General features: G+C 31.9%; 1 pseudogene; it reads left to right on the top strand.

The window, feature by feature from the left end:
• The first annotated feature begins 2,341 nt into the window (after window positions 1-2,341).
• Window positions 2,342-2,471, top strand: LOC149540593 (U6atac minor spliceosomal RNA; annotated as a pseudogene).
• Window positions 2,472-18,146: the final 15,675 nt, after the last annotated feature.

Below are 18,146 nucleotides of genomic sequence, written 5' to 3'. Positions count from 1 at the left end.
TTTGTGAAACCATAAATAGGATCCACAGGGGTATGTTAAAGCCTTACATTATCAAAGTGGATGAAGAGGATTTTAAATATGTTGGAGAGAAAATATATGATGCCCTAAAAGACATTCTTGGGATTAGTGAAGATTTAATGATAAAGACCTATGATGATTTTTTGGTTGAAACCAAAAGAGAAAAAGGCTTCTTGAGAATTAATGAGGGGGAGAGAGTCAAATACATATAGCTTAAGTATGGAGGACTCTAGAGTTTTTGTTAAAACTATTTCAAATTATAGTGACCTTTATATTTGACTACTTCATAGCATGCCTTATGTTTTTATTAGCTACAAACATATTTTCATTTCTTGACCTTTATATTTGACTACTTCATAGCATGCCTTATGATTTTTATTAGTTACAAACATATTTTCATTTCTTAGTGTGATTGTAAACTTTTATCCTTGACTTGATTCCTAGTTGATATTGAAGATGTTTTTATGAATGATAATATTTCTGCACATGCTTGTTTCTATGGTCAACATGAGTTAGACCACATGTAATTTTCTTCTATAGTTTTTGTATGATCACAAGTAGCCATTCATTTGCAAATATATAGTTTAATTAGTCCTGAAAAACATTAGCTCTAATTGTTAGCTTGGTCCAGTATTGTATGCTCATTGATGGTAGACATGGTTGATAGGTGTTGAGCTCAATACACATCCGAGTAGATATCTTGCACAATTCAATGTGAAGTTCATTCTACTTTATGACTTTATGACATGTGTATACAAAAATTTATTCATTTCCTTTACTTGTTTAAATATTTAAAGATGCTTGTACCAGTTCTTTCTACTCTTCTTATATATTAACCCACACAGAGGGATTAGTGGACTCATTTGTTTGCTTTAATCATAGAATTATTTATAGATTTGATAGCTATTGGTACCAAATTCTTTACACATTAGTCCCAAACTTCTATTGAGCTACTTGGATAGGCATTTGGTCAAACAGTTTGCATGGTGTCTACGCTACTTCACATTATTTTGTTGGGTAAAATGCAAAATACTGTGATGTTTCTTATATCCTCCATTTTACACCATTTTCATTTTATAATAATGGAAATTCCTCTTATTTGAACATTGCCTCCCCAATTTTTATTAAAACCATGATACCCCTCCCCTACATTTTCTGGTTGTAAAGGCTTTTATCGATGATCATGAACATTTTCAAAAGGTCATATTGCCATGGTTGGCCATAACTAGACATCCTGTGGGTTTCTTTTACAATTACATGTTCCATTGATAGGTATGTCTTTCCATTCTTTCATAGTAGCTCACACATTGGAATATAGATGGCAGTAATATCTACATCAACATTACTAATGTCTGCATCAACATTTCACTTTAACTCTTGTGCTATTTGGCTCCTACGGATAATGTCTTAATTTGGACAATGTCATTTTTTTTGGGTGTGCACGATGTTGTTATCTTCTTTCTAGTCATATTTTTTCTCATTTTCAGAAACCTATTGTTTGATTCTTCACTCCAATAAATAATGCAGCAATAGGAGATGCTATACTTACACTTTTTAGGATTTCATATCGCTCAATATAATGATCCAATCAAATTTCAATTTTGCACCACTAAAATACATGCAGTGATGTATTTTGTTGTGAATTGATATTTAAATAAACTTTTAATAATGATTATAAATATTTTTGTATAGTGATTTAAAAGACTTTTATTATAGTATGTTTATTTTCATATAACTAATGTATTTTTTTATGTTGTGGAGTTGATGGCTTTAATCAATGTGCCAACATGTTGATGTGTTGTTGGCCCTTGTTTGTTAAAAATCTCCAACAAAAAAAAAAAATCCTAGGCGAAAATTTTGGTGTTGCCCAAATAAGAAAAAGGTCATTATTAATTTTCTTAGAAATTAACGTAATGAATAAATAATTATTATACTAGGAACTAATGAAGATTTTATATTGTAGGGACATGATGGATGTGGATTCTTTGGATGGGCTAGTGATGCACAAATAACAAGTACAGTGCATAATGATGGAGTAGAGTGCAAGTGTTGCAATAGTTAGAAGGCTGAAATTTACTTTTTATGATGTCTTGTTTGTCTTTTAATTGCATTTATTTGTTGGGAACATATGCAAAAAATGCATAGCTATAATTTGTATAAAGATTTGTATCGATAAAAAAATGTCTAATATTAGAATTGATATCTCTTATAAACTTTTGTTAAAATTATCTTTACAAATAAATCATATCTTTAGCCTCTAAATAAAACTAGGTTCAAACATTGTATATTTTAATTTTTTTATATATTTAAAACAAAAATGTTTGTGTTCATCAAAAACAAGAGACAATTGGCATCTCCCTTGATAAGGACGAGAATAGTCTTTAGACTTTCCTTAACACAAAGTTAAGGCCATCAGTCATTGACAGTTCTTACCCAAAAAATAAAATAATTTTAGTTTTGATATTATATTCAAATTTATAGTTATATTTAACATATTTTTTTATATTCTTTATGCATAAAATAGTATTTATAATCAAATTCTTCAAATATAATTAAAATTTTAAAAAATATTATCAAATATTTACAATTAAAAATTGTTACTTTTGACTTCTTTAACAATAAACATATATATTAAAAAATCACGCTTATAATGGAAACAATTGTAGGCAATATTGAATATAATTTAAAATAACTAGATTTAAATCCAATGAATTTAAGTGTTGGCATTAAGTTAGTATTTCCATTACTAACAACACTTATCCATATCAGTATAGCTACTGAGCTCAACACTCAGTTTCCTACACTCACCAAGCATTCTAGTGTTAACCAAGCTTTGAAGTATTCAATAGTTTACACCGAGCAGACAATGGCTACTGAGTGAATTTAGGCAATGTGAAGACTCACAGTGTCTATGGAGTAGTAAGTTTTTTTCATGGAAATTCAGTGTAAACTGAGCATTGGAAGAAGTAGTGTTTACCGAGTGAAGCGAGGTAAACTCAATGTGTAGTACCTATTGAGTGACACTACATCTACCGAGTCACTAGTGGTCACCGAGTTTAGAACTACATCGAGTGATTAGTATGGATTGAGCCTTCACTTCTACCAAGTGCATGATGATGCTAAGTGATGCAGTGGATGCCAAGTATCAGAAGGTCACCCAGTCAGTTCAGTGAACCTGAGTTATTTACTATTGGGCCAACTTTGTAATGTGTTGTTCACTTGTGTTTTGGTTGACCTTGCAGTTTTGTAGATTTTAAAGGTATATATATGTAAGATGTATTGTAAGATATTTTTTTTGTATAAAGTAATAGAGAAGTAATGTAAATAATTTTTGAGAAGCACATGTGAAGGATTATCAGCAGTGGTTCAAGGAATACATCAAGGTCAATAAAGAAGCAGAAAAGCTATATCCATCACATAAGGTGATCAGTGCATAAAGGATCTTATTAGTAATCAATTGTAAGTAGATCCACTACTTCATCTTAACAAGTGAATCAGTTTCTACATCCTTTAACAAGGTAGACTTAACAATCTTTGTATAAATCTCTTAACCTAGTGCATACTTCATTGTACATTTGTAAATCCTCTAACAAGGTGGACCTAGCAGTCCTTTGTGCTCCTAATAGGGTAGATCACTAGAAGTGGTCAATGTAAGTCTTAACAAGCCAACTTTATGTTGTAGTATTGAAGTTTTGTGGGTACCATCCCCACCCTAGTTTCACTTTCTATTTGAAAGGTTTTTTGGTTACCAAAACATTTTGTTCTTTTGTGTGATGAATGTTTTATCTTTCTGTATTAATGTATGTAGTAGCATAGATGGATTTATGGTAAATTTAAAAAGAAATTTTTTAAGTTACTAATTCACCCCTCCCCTCTAATTAACTTTTTATATCTTGAATATTTCCAACAATTGGTATCAGAGCTTTGTGGTTCTTAGGATAAAAGTTTGATAGCTTGAGCAAAGATCCAAGGACAAATGGAGATATTTAGACTTGACAAGGCAATTGAAAATGAAAAGCTAGATTTGGAGATGGCCATAGCTCAACTCAAGGAAGAAAAGAAGCATCTTTCCCAATCCTTGAAAAGAAGGAAGGAACTTGCAAAAAAAATGGATGACCATCAATATTTTGAAGAAAAGATTGAAAATTTTTTCCCATCAAGCAACTCAGATGAAGCTAATGAGGAAATCAAAGAACTCCTAGCAAAGAATGGCTCTCTACAAAAAGAAGTAAGGAAACTGAAAAGAGAACAAGAAATTCAATCAATCAGGCTATGTGAAATTTTGGAACAAAGGAGTAAGGAAAATGAAGACTTGGAGGCAAGAAATAATGAAGAATAGAATAATTCCAATTAGCATGAAGACCTCATTGATCAAATCACTAGAGAAAATCAAGAAATCAGGATTCTCAAAGCACATTATGAAAGGGAAATTAATGAAAGAATAATGACAGAACTGAGATGTGAAAAGAAAATTGTTAAAAAATTGAAGAATGACCTAAATGCTGAAAAAATAATCAATGAGAGAATGTTGAAATCACAAGAAGACATGAATCAATTGAATCAACAAAATGAGCAGAATCTTCATAGGCAAAAAGGTAAAGTAAGACTTGGATGCAATGAAGAACAAGGTGAATCTTCCAAGCAAGGTGCGAAAAGGAATCAAAAACCCTCGTGCAATCATTGTGGAAAAATTGGTCATACATCAAAAAAATGTTGGAGCAATGGAAAAGCAAAATTTAATGGAAGTGCTACAACTGCAATCAGCATGGTCACAAAGCTAACAAATGCAAGGAGAAATCAAAATTTGAAGGTAAATGTCACAAATGCAAAAAGCATGGTCACAAGGCATCTCAATAAAGATCCAAATCATTCAATCTAGCTGAACAACTTGTAAAGGTAATATTTTGATGGGACTACAATACCTGGTGCAGATGTTATTATTATGGAGAATATGGACACACTAGCATAAATTGTGTAAGGCATCACCTAAGAAAGAAAGATACTACTATAAGGTGTTACACATGCACTGAACTTGGTCATATAGCTAAAAACTGCATGAATCTAGGAAAAGTTGAAGATGAAAAGAAAGCAAGGGCTGACAACATAAGGAAACAAATGAGGCAGCAATGGATTCCTAAATCTACTGAGGATACAAGCTCAAATCATGGAAGTGAAGTCACTCAAGAAGTGGGTGACTCCATCCCCTCAAACTAAATTCTTAAGAATGTATTGAAGCTATACTCAGCAAGAAAATCATAAAAAGTTCCAAGAAATATGAGCAATGAAAATGATCCAATCAGTATTCTAGATACACTAGGATCACAGAAAGGTTATCTTTCATTGAGTTGCATTAGACTCCATCGAGGAAAGTTGGTTGAAGACCCTACCGAGTGAGGTCAGGAGTAAGAGAAATTTGGTTCATCTGCCGAGTTGATACTCTTGCCAAGTTAGGTCAGTGGATGACAGTCTATCATGCACTATGTCATTATGATACTGAGCATTTATGAAATTTTCTCAACAAAAGGGGCAATTTTGATTTTATTTTTCACCACATTCATAGCATTCAAAGAGCAGAGCAATTTGAAAGAGCAGTGTACTATTTTCAAGTGATTTAGCAGCAAGATCTTAACAAATTTTATCATCTACCAAGCAGCAATGGCATCTACCAATTGAAGCAGCACTAAACCAAAGAAGGGTTCTAAAATGCTAGTTAAGGGTGTCGAATGGAAAGCACCAAATTTCAAGATTTTTCTGGCCATTTTTGAATCACTTGATCCTTATGGAGCTCAATTGCAAATCCCACCAAAGGTACTCCTAATTAACAACATAAGAACTCATTTTAAATGTTCTATTCAAGAATTAGGGACATTAGAAATGGATACTTCCCTAGCTAAAATGTGTGTTGATAGAGTTTTGAAATCTGAGCATAAACATTTGGAAGCCAAAGGATTAACTCATATCCCTCTTATGCCTCAAAATTTCTAAGTAAAATGGATAAGATACATATTGAGTTGGTTTCACAATGGTCAATTATGGTTGGAGAAACCCATTTTTATTACAAAGAAGATGATACACAAGGTTATGGGTTTGCCAATACTAAGCAAAGCTAAGACAACCAAAACCCTAGGTCGGGAGGAACTGTAGAAGAAAACCCTAGCCGAGTGGGACGATAGAGGTTTGAAAATAAACAATGTCACTAAAATAGAGCTTAGGTTTGGCATCCACATCATTGCACACAAGATCTATAGCTTGAGTCGATCGAATAGCATCCCTTGTGAGGTAATTGACCTAGCATACAAGGTTATAAAGAAGAACCTTGAATTTGATTTGTCAGATGTGTTGCTAAAGCAATTGAACAAAAACATTGAAAGTGTGAAGACTTCCAAAAACAATTCCTTCAAGTTTGGCTCATTCCTTACCTGTTTATTCTTTTATGTTAAAAAATTCTTTCCATCCAAGGGCACAATTGTGTGGAGGAAAGACACCCCTGTTCTTTACTAGATAAATGATTTCATTGAAGAAATGGGTGAAAATTTTGAAAGGGTGTTGGATAACTATTTTGAGGAATTCAAGGAGAAAATGAACAATAGATTCTGAATCCAATCCAATCTTGTAGAAGACTACAAGGATGATATATGCTTCATAGTGGACTGTGATAGAGTGTACATTCAAGCAGTCATACTGAGAGTGGCATGGGTAAAACCATTGCCTTATGAAATTAACATTGATGAAGCTAGAGACATCATTGAAGCTTTAGTAAATGAGCCAACCAATCCAAACCTTCCTACATTTGGCACTTATGAGGAAGCCAAGAAGAGGATAGAGATCAGCATTAAGATTCCTCAAGCTCTTAGTAGAGGCAAGAAGAGAATTGCCAAATTAAATATAGTTGAAGGTCCTCTAATGCTTATCAAGGGCAAGGGTGAGGATAAAGAGGAGGAACATGAAGAAGAAGAAGAAGAAGGATCAGAGAAAGAGGAACCTACAAGGAAGAAAGGTAGAGTGATTATCACCAAACCACAAATGAAACCTATTGTAGTTTTCTCCAGGAGAGAAAGGAAAGGTAAAAGTGAACTAGTATTCATTCGCTCTCCACCTACATTTGAGGAAAGGATGATATAGCTAAGAGTTGGAGCAGGAATTTGCAACTTCAAAGTTCTCGAATATGAGACTTAGACTCTAGCTACACAAAAATAAATTGAGGAATTAGTCATGGAGAAGATGGGTATTTGGAAATAATCCCTTGTACAAGTTCAACCCCAAATCCATGTAGATCTATTTTCCAAAATTAAAGTTAGATGGGAGAACATGGTGCAAACTATAAAAGACATCTTTGAACAATAATTGAGACAATTAGTACCAAATATGACTAATGCAGAAATAAAGAAGGCAATAAAAGAGCATGAAGATAGAATGATTCTAAAGCTTAACTCATGTTTTATATTAATGAACAACATAGAATTAGTGGTTAAGCATGCCTTAGAAATCTGGAGCAATGTATATCATCTCAACAAACCATTAGATGAAACAATTATAATTAGAGATGATGATAGTGATGATGGTGATGATGATGATGAAAACACTCCTTCAATCTCAGTTACTATAGGAGAGTTGCATGCTCTAATGGAGGAAAAGGAAGAAGAGGAAGGAAGTAGAAGAGATGGATGAAGAAGAAAAGGAGGAAGAAGCAGAAGAGGAAGAAACAGATGAAGATGATCCAGTCATAATAGCAATAGAAGAAATAGCATCTCTTCCTCACACTCCACCTCATACTGTCACATCTGTGGAGATAGCTTCTAGTAGTGAGATTATGAGCACAACAGTAACATCAATTGTTCAATCTTCACCAGCCACCTCCTAGCTCCAAGTGCCTACAATGGAAGTATCAAGCACATCATCTACTAAGATAGCTATTATTTCTTCAGCTATCGAGTTAGCTCCCTCTACTTTAGCATCATCATCAGTATGTGCAACAATAAGTTCTAAAATTTTGTCTTCATCAATTCCTATAAGCTCTATAGTTTTATTTTCATCAGCATTATCTACATCTACATCAATTCAAGTTAGTTTAGACATTTCTATGGGTTATCTACCGAGTGTGGTACCATTTTTGGGAAGTGTTTTAGTGTTTTACTCAATTAGTACTCCTAGTCTTATCCCATTTTTCACTGCTAGCCCTTCTATCTCTACTATTGTGTTTGTTCTAAAGGTCAAACCAGTCATCACTGAAGTAAAACAAAGGAAACCATTGAAACTTTTGATCACTGGAAAGGAAATTGAATAAGACATTAAATTAGACATAGAGATAATACCTAAGATTGACTATGAGACTGTTACTATTGAAGAAATGAGGTTAGCTAGTCAACTCATAGAGAAGAAAGCTACGCAGAAGCAGTTAAGGTCTTAAAGGGATAAGGGTACAGAATAATTGAAAATGCAAAGAATATAATTACAAAAGCTTTAGGTGTTGAAGTGGATTCCACTCAACATATTTTGATCCAGTTAGAAAAGGCCATATAGAAATATAATGAGGATTCCTCTGAACAAGAGAAGCTAATTGAAAAAGCTAAAAGGAAGTTTGATAACAAGGTGCTAGAGCATATTGCTTAGTAGATTGCAATCAAACAAGTTGAATTGTCCACATTTTTGGGTAATTTTGAAAATTCTTTTAATAATGCAGCATCACTTTTTGAAAAACTTTGTGATGTGTCTAGTTTTACCAATGAAATAAAGGAGAACCTAAATAAGATTGATGCTGACATGAAATCTAGTGCATCAAAGTTGCAAGTTGACCCCTCTTCTAGCTCCTCTCATCACACCAAGGTGAAATATCTAGTAGAAGTGTAGGTAGAAATTCTAAGAGAAGAAGCAAGAATAAGAGCAACCTTGATTGATATTTAGAACATGATCTTGCCAATAATGGATAATATGCAGAAATATATTGCTCATTGCAAAACATTGGTCCAAGATCAGAACTTCTTAGTGGCTGATCACATGATCAAATTATAGGTAGAAATTTAGATTGCTCTCTCTACTTGTCAAATTTTGCAAGAGAATTGGGATAACTCATTCACCCTTATTCTCAAGGTACACCATAATTCATTCACCCTCATTCTCAAGGTACATCAAGAATTTCTCTCATTTTGGTGTAACTATATAGATATTATATGTAGCCCTTTGGCATTACTATCAAAAAGGGGGAGAGATATCAGTACAAGAAAAAGGGGAAATTCTATATATAAAGAGAGATATCAGTATAAGTGAAAGGGGGAGATAGCACTCAATAGAGTTAGCATGTATATGTGTATAGCTATGTACATAAGTATCTTTGTATATAAATTATATTTCATCAAGGAGATATATGTGGAAATGTATATGCAACAACTTTACAAAGATCAATTTTGAAAAACCAAAATTCAATAAGTTAGTTTATGTACATATGTTTTGGCTTATAAGTGTTTTGTCACTAATGCCAAATTGGGAGATTTTTGACATTAAGTTAGTATTTCCATTAGTGACAACACTTATCCATATCAGTATAGCTATCAAGCTCAGTACTTAGTTTCCTACACTCACCGAGCATTCTAGTGTTAACCAAGCTTCGCAGTGTTCAACATTTTACATTGAGCTGATAGTAGCTACTAAGTGAATTTAGGCAATGTGAAGATTCATATTGTCTACTGATTAGTAAGTTTTTTTCGTGGAAATTCAATGTAAACTAAGCATTGGAAGACGTAGTGTTTACCGAGTGAAGCAAGGTAAACTCAGTGTGCAATATCTACCAAGTGACACTACATCTACTGAGTCACCATTGGTCACTGAGTTCAAAACTACATCAAGTGATTAGTATGGACCAACCCTTCACTTCTACTAAGTGCATGATGATGCCAAGTAATGCAGTGGATGCCAAGTATCAAAAGGTCACCGAGTCAGTTCAGTGAACCTGAATTATTTACTATTGGGTCGACTTTGTAATGTGTTGTTCACTTATGTTTTGGCTGACCTTGCAATTTTTTAAATTTGAAAGGTATATATGTAAGATGTAATGTAAATTATTTTTGAGAAGTACATGCAAAGGATTATCAGTAGCAGTTCAAGGAATGCAACAAGGTAAATAAAGAAGTAGAAAAGTTATATCCATCACATAAGGTGATCAGTGCATAAAGGATCTTATTAGAAATTAGTTGTAAGTAGATCCACTACTTCATCTTAACAGGTGAATTAGTTTCTAAATCCTTTAACAATGTAGACTTAACAATCTTTGTATAAATCTCTTAACCGAGTGCATACTTCATTATATGTTTGTAAATCCTCTAACAAGGTGGACCTAGCAGTCCTTTCTGCTCCTAACAGGGCAGATCACCAGAAGTGATCAATGTAAGCCTTAATAGGCCAACTTTATGCAATAGTATTGAAGTTTTGTGGGCACCATCCCCACCCCGGTTTTACTTTCTATTTGGAAGGTTTCTAAGTTTCCAAAACATTGTGTTCTTTTGTGTGATGAATGTTTTATCTTTCAATATTAATGTATGCAGTAGCATAGATAGATTTATGGTAAATTTAAAAGGAAAATTTTCAAGTTACTGTTTCACCCCTCCCCTCTTAGTAACTTGTTATATCTTGAATATTTCCAACATTTAAGATCCAAAAATTTGGGTATGACAAAGCAAATTGATTAAACTTGGCTACTTTCACTAGGAAATTAATGTGTGGGCTAAGCAAGAAAATATATTTGTGGATAAGAGAGGTCTAAATATTTAAATTTTTTAAACTTTGAAACACATTTAACTCAATATTAAGTGAAATATATTTAAAGGTTGGATATACCTTGTCTAAATATTTAAACTTTTTAAACTTTGAAACACATTTAACTCAGTATTAAGTAAAATATAAAGATTGTGATATACATTTCTTAATGATAAAGTCAATTTATAATGAAGAGGGTAGTAAATTAATTTGAGTTTTAAAAAAATAAAAATAAAATATTTTTTATAAATTCATATTAAGATTTTTTTAAAAATCTTATTCTAATTCCTATTTTTATTGATGCAACCAAACATAGAATAGTCATCTACTAATTCCTCTTCCAGGACAACCAAACACCTCCAAATGATATTCTAGAATTTTTTTTTAGAATGCACAAATTCAAAAAGAGAGCTTATTCCAGCATAGTTGAATTTTGCATTGACCAATTCTTGCAACCAAATGGGGCCTAAAGGTCAATTTTCAACCTTTTATTTTGACCAAGCCCTTAAAATGCTTGTTGAATACATTTTTTTGTTTCTATGCCCAAATTGGTTGAAAGTTTGACCAAATTAGATTTTCCTAATTTGGTCAAAATTGACCAACTCAGGCTCAAATAGCAAAAAGAAAAGAAAAAAGTGAGTTTATTATTTCATTGTCAAAGTTTTGGATACTGGCTGCATGACCCGCAAGAGTTATTTGAGGTGAGGTTAGTTATTGTTTGAATAGAAGTAAAATTATCTAGATTTTAATTTCGTCATCCATATATATATATATACAGACACAAAATCATTGAGATAAAGAATCATTTAGAGTCTAAATAAGGGTAGAAAGCCTCTAAATGTGAAAAGAATTTGAATAGAGAATCACCATTGAAATAGAATGCTACATCAGGTAGATAAGAGGACCATCCTTACATCTTAAGGTTGTATAAGCAAGGTGAATAATATTTGTCCATAATCATTAACATTATTAGACAACTGCAAGGAATAAGAGTAGTGATATCTTTACTATAGATTGTCAATATATATATATATATATATATATATATATATATATATATATATATATATATATATATATATATATATATATATATATATATATATATATATATATATATATATATATATATATATATATATATATATATATATATATATATATATATATATATATATATATATATATATATATATATATATATATATATATATTATGCCCTTCAAATTACTAATGTATCATATTAGATTAATAAAAACTTTATAGATAGTGGAGATACCTCCTTCTCCAATAATACTCAACTCATGTGTGGTCACAATAATGAAACTTCCGTGGCAAGGTTCTCCCTTACTAGCAACAAAGCATCTAATTGGTCAATGTGATCTACATCATCTAGAATGATTAGAACACAAACATATCTCAAATGGCTTTCCAAAATCTCTTTGCCTCAATCTACATGTTGAAAATCTATGATGTTAAAGTTCAAGTCCTTCAGAACCTCCTTTTTTTTCTCATGAAATTGATTTTTCTTTGGAGCTTCACAAGCATCAAAAAGAAAAATCAACTTATTAAACAACAAACATTTCTTGTTATAGAGATGTATTACACGAGTAGTTTTCCCCAAACCACCCATTCTATAGATTCCCACAAATTGTCTAGGCCCAATAGTAGATTGAACTAGAATACTAAGACGGAAATCTTGTTCAGCTTCATCCAAGCCCACAAGATGCTTGGAAACATCTAACAAATTCTTCTCTAATTCTTTTAACACATGATTCACTACATTCCTCCTCATTACTAAACAATCAACATGTAGAAAAGAGTAAATATTCAAAAAGATAAAAATTGTGAGGTGAGCTTTTAATATAACCTTGTCAACCATTTTCTTAATTGAAATTTCAAAAAAAAAAAGAATAGTGCTAATTGAATTGTCTGATCTCGAGCATACTAGTACAGATAATGAATATGTAATTTTAAACACTTCTTCCTACAACTCATATGCTTGAATCTATATGTGCCTTTGTATTGATTCTCTACACAACTTATAGAAGTCCATTCACATGTGTCTTCATGGCTATCTATCAACTATCATGTAATCCTAATTGCAGGTTGTCATATGGCCTCTTAACACTTTTCATATTCAAGATTTAAGAGACATCAATTTAATTTTATATTTTTAATTAATGTTATGGGATTTTAGAAATATGATTCAAAACATAATTAAATTAAATTTAATCTACAGAGAGATCTTTTATAAGGTGATTATTACATCTTAGCATAATAATAAAATTGATCTAATTGCATACATATTCTAGAATCCAAATAATAGAACAATAAAACTCACTCAACCCTTGCTAAGGGACTTACCTCAAGATCCTACACAAAATAATGCTGACTACGAAAAATGGGGAGAATTCGCAAGAAATTTTACAAAACATCTCATAGAAGATATTTTTAGAAAGAAACAAGCTATAACCCAGTTAAATTGATCTAGTTCCTAATTAGTTGGGTTGATTACAAATTCCTATACAACTGTCATTGGATTAGGTAAATGCCATAATCATGAGGCTCATTCTTTTGTAGAAGCCTTTACCACAATGAAATTACCTCTAAACCATGCAAAGGATTTTGAAGTGATTCCCAACCTTGAAATAATCTTATAAGAAATGGAAAAGAAAATTCAAATGCAATACATGACAAATCGTAAAACTTGTAGTCCTCCTAATATTTGGACTATAAATTCTCAAAGACACTTGCAAGTGATTCCAATGTCATGGTACCCGCCACAAAACTTTCTTGGATTCTAACTATTGGTTTCCATAATATCCTCTATGTTGTCTAGCTATTGTTTCTGTCATGTAGTATTTTTCTAAAGTTGCTCCTTCTCCTTTTGGTATATTGTCATAGACTCTCTCTCTCATGCCTTAAATTTTGATTGTCAAACTTCTGAATATCTGCCTCTACCATATCTAAAATTAAATTCACATTGTGTTGTAACTTTGGCATAGCTATTTGATGATCGATAGCTTACATTTCAGCATTCAATTTTTCAAGATTGGTCAACACCCTCACTTGTGGACCTCTCATATCAAGCATTTACTATATTGTTTCAACACCATGTCCTTGCTTCTGAGCTAACAATTCTTGAGATGCATTTTCTTGTAAAACATTAATTTTGTAGAAAATTCACCGAGAGGCATAAATGTTGTCATAAATACAATGACTCTAATCTTCTCTAGGAATTTCTCCATTATTGAGCTCAAAGTCATGCCTCCAACACTATGAACCACCAATATTACCTGCACCCAACAAATTAAAACTAGATAAACGTAAAAATAATTATTTATTGAGAGGAAAAAGAAGAAGTGATGTAGAGATCATACTTTTCGGTGGGGAGGAAAAGATTTTAACAACTTAATAAGTGGCTAATTTATGTCAAACCATGTTTAAATTTGATGGGCATCCATTGGGTGAATTCCACAGGAGGTAAGATCTATTGTAGTGGCACCATGGCCTTCCTTTCTTAGGAGAGGGAGAAGTTTGAACCAACACCAAGCTCCATGACATCCTCAATGAACTAACACAAAGTGTGTATTTTCTCATGCCACTACATTTGCCTCCATCACTAATTTTCTTTAATGAATTAACTCTTTCACAAGAGTTGATTATAAGAAAGGGGAGAACAAATACAATAGATATATGACATCATGTCAATAGAATAAAAAGATTAAATGCATCCATTTCATAAGTAATTCAAAGAAAGTATAATGTAAAGGTTATTTTCATCACAACTTGATTGAAAACAATGACCACTTACATGTGTCATCATTTTTGAAAAGAGAGACCATTAAAGGGAAAGGGAATAAATACAATGGATATATTACAACATTTCATATGAATTGAAGAAAAATTATTGAATGATGAGATATATCTAGATCACATGATTAGGTAAATCAATAAATCAAAGATAATTTGCATTAAAAATATTGACTACCAACATGACTTACTATGGATACATCACATCATCTCACATTTCTTCATATTGAAAATAGAAATTACATTCAAAACTAATAACATCAATGTTGTTTGAAATAACCATCTATTGCCAACATGTGCCATCAATAGTTTATTGTAAGAAAAGATGAACACATATAATAGATATATCATATCCTATGACATTAATTAAAGGAAAAAAAAAATTGAATGATGAAACATATCTATATGACATGATAAAGTGAATCAAAGAGGTCAAAGATTACTAGCGTTACAATTTGATTCCAAAATCATCATGACAGCTATATCAATCAAATTGAAAAGGAACTTTTAACTATAATTATCTATTTTCTTTTGAAGATTATGATCAAATTGATAAGTAATTATTCTAATATTAGATTTTCATGAACATAACCTTTCTTCAAAGATTCTGTTATAAACCAATATGTTGATGGCAACTTCAAATTCATCTTCATTGATTTTAAAAATCCTTAAACTCTCTATAAGCCAAAACAATAGCTCTATATTATTAAGAACTTAGAGTACATGAAATTAGCTATTTAATAGCTATGGATACCCTTTCCAAATAACATGTTCATATATTCTTTTAATCTTTTTTCTATTCCTTTTCACATATATTGATATACTTTTTCATGATCTAGTGGTATAAATGTTGTCATTCCAATACATACATACATACATACATACATACATACATACATACATACATACATACATACATATATATATATATATATATATATATATATATATATATATATATATATATATATATATATATATATATATATATATATATATATATATATATATATATATATATATATATATATATATATAATATTTTGTAAAAGATTAAATTAAATTAGTTATGATAAATCATTTTAACTCTTCCCAAATGATTTTATCATCCTTGGCCACAAATAAACTATGGGGACTCTTCCATATCTCTCCAAGCTAAACACAAAGTCTTATTGGATTAGAAATGGATGTTTGTTTCATTTTCACAAATTCTTCACTCTATCTAATAAAATCTTACTAAATCATAAAACCTATTGGAAGTACTGGTCACTAAATCATATATTGAAGAAACTTATCAAGAGACATGGTTATATAGAACAAACAATTCTATCCTCTTGTACATACATGTCTCACCTGCCTGCCTGAACAAAGTCCTTAAATTTAGATGTGTATTTAACCAAGTCAAGGATCAAAAAATTCAGACATAAAAGTGTCTTCTTTGTTTAGATTGATTTATTGCGAGAAGTCTTGAATTCAACACAATCTAACATAAAAATGTCTTTTTGAGTTTGTTTAAAGAGATTTTATCTTGTTACTTAACATGGTTTTGATCGAATATTGTTGTGAGAGGGTGTGTTTCAAGATAACACCTTCATTTTGATTTTCCTTATTGGGCATTTATAATGTAGAGTTACACAACAAAGATTCTTCCCAATCCAAAGTTCAAATGTGGAATAAAGTTTTGATGCATTATCAACTCAAACTTCTACTCTTCCTTCTTCAAGATTCCTAATTCACTTCTTGGTTCCTACTCCCCTCCAAGGCACTATGAGTCTCAATATTCTAACCCAAGACTTAAGGTATTCTATACTAGTTTAAAAGAAGGAGTTTATACTTTTTTCAATCACCCAACTTTACATCTAAAAGTTGATTGCCTACATATCAGACTTGTGGCCTTTAGCCTACTTGTAGACTAATTCTCTCCTAGTGACTTCTCTCCAAACAAGGATGAGATTATGGTTTCAAGGATTCTTAGTATGGACTTGGAAAGTTTAGATACAATCCTTACTTTTTCCCAAACAACAATAATTAGCTTCACTTTGCAATACAAGCAACTACAAATAACACTCTAGCCTAGGTGATCAAATTAGGCTATGGCTTGCTAGAATTTCCTACATTAGGTGCTTAAAACTGATCTATTGATTTTGTGACCTCCTAAAGACCAAGAATGAACTATTTCATCCACAAAATCTGACCCACAATCTTCCATTTCTAATTAATTTCTCAAACAACGCATTCTAAGGCTAAATACATAGTCATATTTAGACTAGGACATCAAGTTTGAAGTGTTTAATGGGTTTTTCCTATCTTGATCCTTTGAATTCTCAAAATCCATCTTAACTAATTTCCTTTCATTGAAGGGCATAAATTTGCAACAGTGAAACTGTAAGTTATGGTCATTTCTTGGCTTCAAACCTTGGAAATGAGGGTTTCAAACTTGCAATCAGAAAAATTGTTATAACTACCTCCAAACTCAATCAAATTCAACCAAATTGATGCAAAGGTAAGGGTTTAATAAGGAAAATCCTAAGTTATGTTGACACCAATCCAACCAACTAGACTGACAACTCACCCAAACTTCTACACCTTTATACAAGAATAACACTGAAGGATCATTACTAATCCACACTTGGTAAACTTAACTCTGTACCCTTGAATAGTGTATTCATACAATTTAGATCCATCAACATGTTAAGGGGTTGAATAAGTGTTCAAAAGAATAAGGAACTAATGGCAATCAACAATCTAATCCCAACTTTCACTATTCTGTCCAAGTAATGTAGTAATAGGCCTAGTAGCCCTTCCACAAGCAATTTGTGCCATAAGCAAAAAATACTCCAAAGGACCCTAGGAAAAAATTAGCATTTCTAACACCCTTTATTGAGTTTTTGATATTCCCAAAAAGGTGGGTTCTGATGTCACCTTTTGACCTTCTAAAACATCAATGCCTAACAAACCTAATTGCCCCAATTAGGTCACTTTAACAAAGGAAGTACCAAACATTCAATGAAATGGACCAAACCAATGCATGGAGCATCTAGCCTAGGACAAGGAAAGAGGGATTCCAAAGTTTTATCCATTGGCTCAAACCCTAAGGCATGCAACTCAGCAAATCTCAGTATGTAGCAGAGTTGTCACATGGGAATGCCAACTCATTCTTGCTTATACTATACAGCCACCATCTGCTCCTACCCTGAAACCTCCAAAATCCTAAAGAAAACTTGACAATCTCCCATTCCATTGAAAATCAGATTTTTCCAACAATGGAAATGGGAGTTATTGTCATTTTCCTCCAAAACCCTAGGTAGTTAGAGTTTGTAATCAAATTTCACAAAAAATCTTATATCTCCAATCTCTAGTCAATTTAAGAGCTTAGAATAGGCTCATTAGAAAGGTATCTCCTTAAGCTTCAATAAAATTTGACTCTCCAACCTCTACTATCTATACAATTCATACAAGGAATAGAAAAATAGAGTTTTTGCAAGAAAAATGAAGGTTTTTATTGATTCAAAAGCAAGATCTTACATTGTGTGTCTTCCACTTGCCTATAGGGCTTATGAAGACCT

Source organism: Cupressus sempervirens, chromosome 9, assembly GCF_028749045.1.
Source record: "Cupressus sempervirens isolate cs-2001-9-10 chromosome 9, ASM2874904v1, whole genome shotgun sequence".
Lineage (NCBI taxonomy): Eukaryota > Viridiplantae > Streptophyta > Pinopsida > Cupressales > Cupressaceae > Cupressus > Cupressus sempervirens.
Note: the sequence above shows the minus strand (reverse complement) of the source record. Positions and strands in the feature narration are given on the sequence as shown.